The following is a 9542-nucleotide window of genomic DNA, read 5'->3' as shown; positions in this document are numbered from 1 at the left end:
CTGAAATTCTCATGTTTATTATATATTTCTATTTCAGCACAGTAAGGCATTTCCAGGTACTGTATGTGAACTAAAAATGCAAAAAACCGTGATGCTTTTGTTATTTATGGTTAGCTTCGCCAAAACTACTGCCGATTGCCGGAGTTACAGGCTGGCTATGCAACATTAGCTAATTCCGCTAGCAAACATACGGCTAACTATAGCCGGTTTAGCTTTGTGTGTAACGTTACAAAAAACACCTATCTTAGGGCGAAGCTTAATATTTAATTCAATACAAGTATGGTACAAAAGGGCACTAACACCACGTCTTATGTTGACAACATGGGCGACATAGAAACTCCGAAAGCCCGACAGCATCCCCGTCTAAGTTGTTTCACTTTCCCTCCAATATTATTATACACATAATAAAGCACTGGACTGGTCGAGACCAAAAGCCATATTTTGCAAGACAAGTGGCAGAAACTGTGACCATAGACAGTGAACCGGGGGCGGGCTTTTCGTCTGTCGTCTCTCCAACGTGACGTAATGCAATGCATTGTGGGGAAAGGAGAATCATTGCAAAAGCGCTATACAAATAGTACTACTTTTTCGTATTTTATTCCATTTTGTGATATCCATTGTATTTGATGTTGTTGGGTAACAGTTTAAATGTTTATTACCAACAAGCAAATTGCACAAAAGTGTTAGAAACTCTGCAAGATGGGCTTTAAGATGTTTTGTTTGATTATATTGACACACATCTGATTCCATACTCATGGCTGTAGACTGTCTTGTTTATTCTATATCCTATGTGTAGGAATATATTTGGTGAGAATAAAGTGGAGAGGTTTCAGAGTTCATGACCTGACCTTGTCGTCTCTGCTTCTCTGGGTTATGAGAGGCCATCTGGTTTTAAAGTGATAAGACATTATAAAGGGAGTATGGGATATTGGCACCCGGGGAATGATTGGGAACTGAGAAAGGTGTCCTCTGACCGGAGGAGGCAGTGACCGACAATGGTGCAGTGTTTTGCAAGCGAGAAGTGTAGCACAGGGTATGAAAATGACCTTGGCGCCCCGTCACCATCTCCCTAAATCTGCAGAAGATTAAGAACACACAGGTATTCAAATCCCAACAATAACAGCCTTGTCTCATTTGACCTGAAGAATGGGAGAAGCCGAAACGGTAACGTTTTCATACATTGTGCTACATAGTGTTAGCCCGGCTGGAGCGCGAAGATCGGGGGCCTGTTTCACAAAACTAAGATAAGGGATTAAGCTGGGATTTCCCAGTTATCCAGGATGAATTAAGCCTTGACTTCGGTTTCCGAAAGCAGAGGCACATAAATCACCATGGAGATTTATTCTGTGCAGCTAGCCTGCCCCCGACCAGCTACAGCAAGCCAGGATTTATTTAATCCTGGAGGGTTTCTGATCACCCAGCAGTGGTTTTACCCTATTGTGGGCCAATATGCACCTAACAGGTGCATATTGCTGTTCATTTAAGTACTGTTATTATTTAAAGTTGTGACCATTATTTTTATAATAATTCAAGTGACATTATTACTGTTATATTGCTGTATGAAGACTGATGTTCATATTGTTTAAGTTAAGAAGTTTAATTAATATATTATGGCAGTTGTTGAGATAATTAGAAAAGCCTGATACAATTTCAAATGTGGTTTTAAATGAAGTCTGTTACTAAGGGCAATACATACAGGGCTGTGTATTTCTATAGTTGACCAATGCACCCTGAATTATTTTGGTTGATTAATTTTTTTTTATTCTTTAACAATAAGTATCATATTTTTCCGCTTCCATGTGCATTGTATTTGGCATTCTTAGCACACAATTTGTGTTGTCCAGTAAACTGGAACTATAATTTGGGAGGATTGTACAATTTTAAGAACATATCCTAATTGTACAGTCCTCCCAAATTATAGTCTTAGTTCACTGGACCAGTAACTATCTAGTGATGTAGGCTACTGTACATTCATGACAACAGGGAAGGGGACACCTCAATGGTTTTTGACCTTATATTTTGCTGGGGGGAATAACAGATGAATATACTCTGTTCTATTCGTGTTTACAGTGTGCATGGAATTTATCACTTAATTATCTTCATAGTTTCTAGATTTTAGAGTCCAATTTCTTTAGTGTCTTTATTTTCTTATGTCCGTATATATACGGAGCGGCAAGGCATATAATATGTAGAGAAGGAAACTCGTCCTCTATCAAATAAAAAAAAAGAAAAAAAGGTGGCAGACAATAGTGGACAAAGACTGAATTATAGTCTAAAAAATATACATTTATGAAATACTGCTCTTAACTTGAAACCATTCAATGAGTCACTGTCATTGGCCAAAAACGAACAGTTGTACACTTTGCATTAAAAGCGAGCAGTGGAAGATAATATGACTTAGGACATTTATATTTTAGCCCATGAGAGAGAGGGAGGAACAGAGTGAAAGAGATATTTCACATCATATTCTAGCGTTGTAGAAAATTGATCTTTATGGTAAATTTCCTGAGTAACATTATCTTCTGCTTACTTTTAAGGCAAAGAGAACAACTGTTAATTTGTGCAAATGATTAGTAGCCTAATCCTTGAATGGTATGATTATGACGGTTTCAATTCAGAGCCGTGGTCAGTTAATGTATATATTTAGGCTACAATTACGCATTCAGTCGGTCCGTGATCGTCTGCCACGCTTTCTCACTGTTTCATTACAGCGGCCGTGTTTCTTTTCTTTTTATACAGATAATGTATTTCATGATATCATACTTCCACAAGAAGCTGCTGCTCACTCTGTATAAAAGTATGTACAATGCGTATTCTCCATTTTGGCATCAGTAAATCTGGTCGACCTACCGCGGTCTTTTAAAGAAAGCCGTGGACGCCCATCTATCTGAATTACTTCAGCCTGGCTCGACCTAGTCGCTCCTCCTCAGCCTGGCTTGCGCCATTGAAGCGCACCAAGCCAGGATGCACAAATTAGACTAGGTCCACGGCTTTATCAGTTATCCTGGATTTATATATTCTGCTTTTGTGAAACAGGCCCCGGACTGTATCCAAACTGATGATAGCCCACCAGAAGATGGGACAGAAATGGTTAAAGAGTAAGGGTTTGAGTTAGCCGGGCATCAGATGCTGGGAGAAAGCTAGACTTGTTTTGTAGTATCTGATCCGTGTACACGTAATTGTAGATTGCAATATCATTCATCACTAAAGCTCGTTATAACTTTAACTGAACGAATCCTGAGTTTTATTTCTCTGATCTACCAGTAAACGAACACTATTCAGGGTGTAGCGACCATAGAATTGGAGTCAGGGTTAAGTCTGGCCTTTTTAGGGCCAGACTGGTCATCGGTCACATTTTTAGCATAAATTCCTTCATATGTCATTATAATTGTGTGTTATTATAATAACAAAGGGCAAGTGATTCACAACAGACCACAAAATAATATTAAAACAATAAACACAGTGTAACATACAATGTTAAAATATTGAGACCAAATTCTCACCAAACACACCTGTAATCAATTCTAGTTTGTTCTAGATCAGTGTTTCCCTAAGTGGGGGTTCCATGGGGTCCCCAGCAAAAGGGAGAATAATTATTGTCAGTATAATTCCATCCATAAGTAGCACAAAAACAAATGCATGACTATCTAGATCATGGATTTCATACACTTTCTACAATAAAATATCCTAAACGATAAAAATCTGTCAGGTGGGCGGCCCTGGAATGAAATATTTTCAAATGGGCGTCTTTGGCCTAATATGCATCAGTTTAGGGGTCCTTGAAGTAAAAAAAAAAATCTGGACACCACTTTTCTAGGTTATGATATCAAAGGCACAATATTTATTGACAGTTCAATCTGTGTGAAAAAGCAGCACATACACAATACATTTTCTAACATGTGCTTTAACATATATCCATGAGAAATAGACAAAAGAATATTCTATTAACATTGTAGAAACCCACAATGTGAGTTTCAAACATAATTTAACCTGTGAATTGAACCATGCATATACAACTTCTGCAATGTTAATATCAATGTTGTATTTCAGGTTGATGATATCTTTTCAAAGATTCCCTTAAAAAAAATTGATGGCAAACAGATGTATTAAACATTTTCATAAGCATATGTTGTGACTTAGAGCTTCATCGTTGCCACTCATGCAGAGTCTTAAACTTTCACAGCAGGACCCTTCTTCAAAAATCTAAAAATAACTATTTTGATTTGAGGCAGACTCAGGCCGTAAACTAGAGGGTTATTAATGGGGGATCATCAAATACTCTAAAGATAAAACAACTGTGATGATCGGTTCATTTTATCAGCCTCAAATCGAGTCAATGACAGCTCACAGAAGAGAGAGAAAGAATAGGTCATGAATGCCACGATGTGAGGCAGGCAGGTCTGAGCGCTTCTTTCCTCTGAATTTAGACAGGCTTCTCTTGCAGACAAGCAGAATACGTAGATAGGTGTACAGGACAAAGAACAGGGGATGAAGATGGTTGTTATCGTGACAAACTGACCTACTATGTTGTTCAGAGTTGTATCCACACAGGAGAGCAGAACCACAGGCCAGTTGGAACAGAAAAGCCTATTCAGTTTATTGCCACACAACGGTATCGAACAGTAAGGAAGAGACAGCAACATTTGGCAACTGCAGGGTGGAGCACGGCAAAAATCACAAGATGTGTTACCATCTTAAATGTAATTTTACTGTGATAATGTAAAGGCTGGCAAATAGCAACAAATCTATCATAGGCCATGATGCCTAGAAGAGTCAGCTCAAATGATGCATAGGTGTAAATTAACATATATCTGAATGAAACATAATAGACGTGAGATCAAATGAGTGTCAGACAGAATGTCCATCAGAAACCTGGGGAAGAAGCGGCGAGCCGTACAGAGAGTTAAAAGACAGACAGCATAAAATATACATGGGCTGATGCAGAGACTTCTCCAGACAGACTGTCAGAATAATGACAATGTTAGCAGAGACAACAGTCATGTAGAGCAACGAACACAGACTGAAGAACAGATATCTGAGGGGCCCAAAGTCTGCAAACAGAGTGAACTGAAAATACAAAGGATTCAGGCTGTGTTGCTGTTCGTGTCTGAACAACAGGCAAGAGCTGGAAGAAGAGTAGTGAGTGATGGAGGAAAAAAGTAAATGAGATTAAAGTGTTCCTATTTTAACACTTTATCAAGAAGCAATAAGCATGCATGCATGTGAGTTGCATAAACTGCACTATCTCTAACAATTCTGCCTGAAAATATTCAGCATAGGTAACACATTTCAGATAGACAAGGGGTGGAAAAAGGTCAGTGTCTTATGAATTACATTTACAAGCAACCTCACATTTGTCATTGAACAAAGTTGAATAAAAGAAAAGATGTATCCAGGTTAACAAGGTTCACAGATGACAGTGATTTAAATGCACTATTTCCATACGACCTTTCGCAATTGCAATCCGTCTGAAATTTACCCACTTTCATATCCCAATAATAGCTAATAGCTGAAAAATCAATACATATCAACCAACAGAAAATATGGTGTTCTATAAGTCCAGTGGGCTGTCCAGCTAATACAGTCAGAAAGATATTCAGAAGTCCTTGCATCAGTGTATGTAAACGTAGGTTTTAGAATAATACACAGCACCCTCCCCTGACCTACAGCAGACTAAGGCAGCAGCTGAACTTTTATCCTGTTTTGCTGTCACACTGAGAGCAGCAACCTGTACACACAGGGTCCAAAGGGAGCTACGCTGTGTTACACACTGACTATGTGTGTGTGTGTGTGTGTGTGTGTGTGTGTGTGTGTGTGTGTGTGTGTGTGTGTGTGTGTGTGTGTGTTGCCTCGATTTACTCAAGCCCAGAGTTCCCAGGCCCAAGATATTCTAACCCCACAATACGACAACATGCTGCATCGTGAACGGAACTGTTCACATACTTGCCCATGTACTACACTTGTTACTAAAGGATTCCACCAGAGGGCACACCAGAGAACTCAGACCAGATTTGCATGATGTAAATATAAAACAGGGTGGCAAATTCAAAGAGGCCACTATATAAATATAAAAAGTCTCAGAAGTGAATTTAGTGATCAAATAGCTAATAAAAATTGTAAAACGTTTCCAGCTGTTGGCCACAACGGTAAGCCAGGGTTATTGTGAGTGTTCTGACACTTTGCATTGTGGGATACAGTAGGCGAGATGGACTGGTCTGAGGCATACTGGAGATTTTCTATGAATCAATGCGACATCCGGGTATTTTTGGCATACTGCAGTTTTTGCTTTTGTTTGCATACTGCATAGTACATACTACATATTGGCCAAATCTATATTGCCTAGTAACGGGGACGCTGGCAAGATTGACACCACTCTGTCTGTCAGTAATTTTACTCTTCTTCGCGAATGCATTGATTATTAGGGCCCAAGCGCCGACAGAGGCGAAGGCCCTATTGAAACTGAAGGAATTATTATTAGGGCAAATTAATTGGCTTTTTGATGGGCTTAAAGGAACACGCCGACTTATTGGGAATTTAGCTTATTCACCGTAACCCCCAGAGTTAGACAAGTCGATACATACCCTTCTCATCTCCGTGCATGCTGTAAGGCTGTCTGACGGCTCCAGCAGCATCAGCCCATCACAGAACATGCAGGTGAATGGTTCCAGTAATCCTACTGCTCCGAATAAGTGACAAAATAACGCCAACATGTTCCTATTTCCATGTTGTGATTTGTAGAGTCACAGCGTGTACAAAAAACAACGTAACATGAGACACAGCCATCTTCTATCCCTAACCAAACCGGGAACTATATTCTCAGGTAGAAGAATATAGTACTTGGGCAGAGTGATATGCTCGCAGCAAGCCTGTCTGAGAATATAGTTCCCGGTTTGTTTACGGTTAGAAGATGGCTGGTTCTATGTTACGCGTTGTTGTACACGCGCTGTGATCTCACAACATGTAAATAGGAACATGTTGGTGTTATTTTGTCACTATCTCACAATTTGGAGCAGTAGGCTAGTTGGAACCAGTTACCTGCAGGATCTGTGCTGGGCTAACTAATGCTGGAGCCGTCGAGACAGCGTTACGGCCGTACGACGGAGATAAGCGAAAGTATTGTTGAACTTGCTAACTCTGGGGATACGGAATAAGCTAAAGTCTCAATAAGTCGGCGTGTTCTTTTAACATATTCAGAAACTCACCAAATTTGGCAGTCGCATCAAGTCTGGTGAAAATGTATGTATTTTAAAGGTTTCGGGAATAGGCGCACAAAAATGGCTCGCTAGCACCCCCTAGAAAGTTAAGAAAAATTAGCCCCTGCAGTGCGTTTAACGTAGACTCACGAAACTTGGTACACATATGTAGCATGTCAAGATGTACAAAAAACTTCATTAGAGCCATACCCTAAACCCAACAGGAAGTCTGCCATTTTGATTTCTAAATTCGAAATTAGTGTGATTTTGGCCATTTCCACATGTCGTACTTTAACGAACTCCTCCTAGAGATTTCATCCGATCAACTTCAAACTCGGTCTGTGCCATCTTAAGATGTTAAAGATGAAAAGTTGTTAAAAAAAAATATAAAGTTTTTGGCCGTGGCGTGGCCGTGGCGGGCACCCATTTTGTGCGTTTACACGCCGAAACAGGAAGTGGGTGTAACTCGAGTGTACGTTGTCCAACTGGCTCGAAACTTTTCAGGATTCATAAGAGTCCAACCCTGAGGACAAATAAAGGCCGATATTTACTTAAAGTCAAAGCGCCCCCTAGTGGCAACAGGAAGTAGGCCTAAAAGTCAAGGTGCTATACTTTAACGAACTCCTCCTAGAGATTTCATCCGATGGGCTTCAACCTTGGTCTGTACCATCCCAACACCTTAACAATGAAAACTTTTCGTCAGACGGTGTGGGCGTGGCGTGGCGGCCATTTTGAGTGTTTAGCGATGAACAAAGAAATTGTTGTAACTTGAGTGTACGTTGTCGTATCTGCCCGAAATTTATCACGATTGACAAGGGTCCAGGCCTGAGGACACCTTTAGGCCAAAATTGACTTTTGGTTATAGCGCCCCCCGCTGGCAACAGGAAATGCGCCTTATATGACAAACATCATCCGATTTACATGAAACTTATAATGTGTGGTCTACATGTGATACTGAGCGGCCCCCTATACTTTAACAACGCCCACTTACTCAGGCCACGCCCCCTTTCATAACATTTGAACCGTTTTATGTAGACCCTTGTGTGAGGTGTCATTGAACTCAGCAGAGATTCCCTTCTTCATTGGTCATGGTTTTGCCCACCCCCTATGTTTAAGCCACGCCCCATTTCATAACATTTCAACCGTTTAAGGTATACCCTTGTGTGAGGTATCATTGAACTCAAAAGAGACTTCATTCTTCATTGGTGATGGTTTGACCCGGCCCCTAAGCTTTAGCCATGCCCCCTTTTATAACTAATGACCCGTTTAATGTAGACCCTTGTGTGAGGTGTCATTAAACTCAGCAGAGACTTCCTTCTTCATTGGTCATGGTTTTGCCCGCCCCCTATACTTAAGCCACGCCCCTTTCATAATATTTGAACCATTTAAGGTTAACCGTTGTTTGAGGTATCAATGAACTCAGCAGAGAGTTCCTTATTCATTGGTGATGGTTTGGCCCGCCCCTATGTTTAAGCCACGCCCCTTTCATAAATGCTGACCCATCTAACGTAGAGTCTTGTGTGAGGTATCATTGAACTCAGCAGAGAGTTCCTTTTTAATTGGTGATGGTTTGACCTGCCCCCTATGCTTTAGCCACGCTCCCTTTCACAGCTAATGAACTGTATGACATGGAGTCTTGTGTGAGGTATCGTTGAACTCAGCAGGTGTTCCTTTAGCACTGAAAGGAAGGAACCTATTGTTTTCGTCAGATTATTATTTTTCGGAGTCTTTGTTCGCATTTTTGAAGGGGTTAGCATGCGAAAACTCACAAAGATTGCACTGCCGTCACAACTGGTGAAAATTGCAAAGTTCTGTAGTGATTGGGCCGGGTATTGCCAGGGGGCTCCATAGCCCCTAACGTGACTTTAATTCGAAAAAGTAATAATTTAATATACCAACTTTTGAGGGAACATAGGTCTCATCTTGAACTCCATGGAGCTATTTTTAGAAAAAATTACAAAATTCAAAAATTTCCGAGTCTTGGTTTTCGTGCAATAATCTTCATTTTACGAACACTTGTTTGAGGACTTTAGGATGCACGAAAACTCTTAAAATGTTGCAGCTATGTGCAGAATATTAAACTCTTTCATCTGAATACACATTTAGGCTTGAAAGTGGTATGGTTGCTCTATAGCGCCCCTAATTGGTTTTAGCCCTTGGGAACATTTTTGACGGGCCTCAATATACACGAAACTCACAAAAATTGGGCACACATAAAACACCTGGGAGCTTTGCGAGACTGTGCAGCGATTTGGCTCATACCTGTAAGCGGGCTCCATAGGCCCCTAATGCGTGGAAGGCCTCAACTTGGACATAGTTGCTCCAATCTTCACCAGATTTAATACACAT

At 40.5% G+C, this 9542-nt stretch overlaps 1 pseudogene; it reads right to left on the bottom strand.

The window, feature by feature from the left end:
- Positions 1-4169: 4169 nt before the first annotated feature.
- LOC120569452 lies at positions 4170-9542 on the bottom strand (annotated as a pseudogene).

Source organism: Perca fluviatilis, chromosome 12, assembly GCF_010015445.1.
Source record: "Perca fluviatilis chromosome 12, GENO_Pfluv_1.0, whole genome shotgun sequence".
Lineage (NCBI taxonomy): Eukaryota > Metazoa > Chordata > Actinopteri > Perciformes > Percidae > Perca > Perca fluviatilis.
The sequence above is the reverse complement of the archived record's forward strand: the minus strand, read 5'-3'. Positions and strand labels throughout refer to the sequence as shown.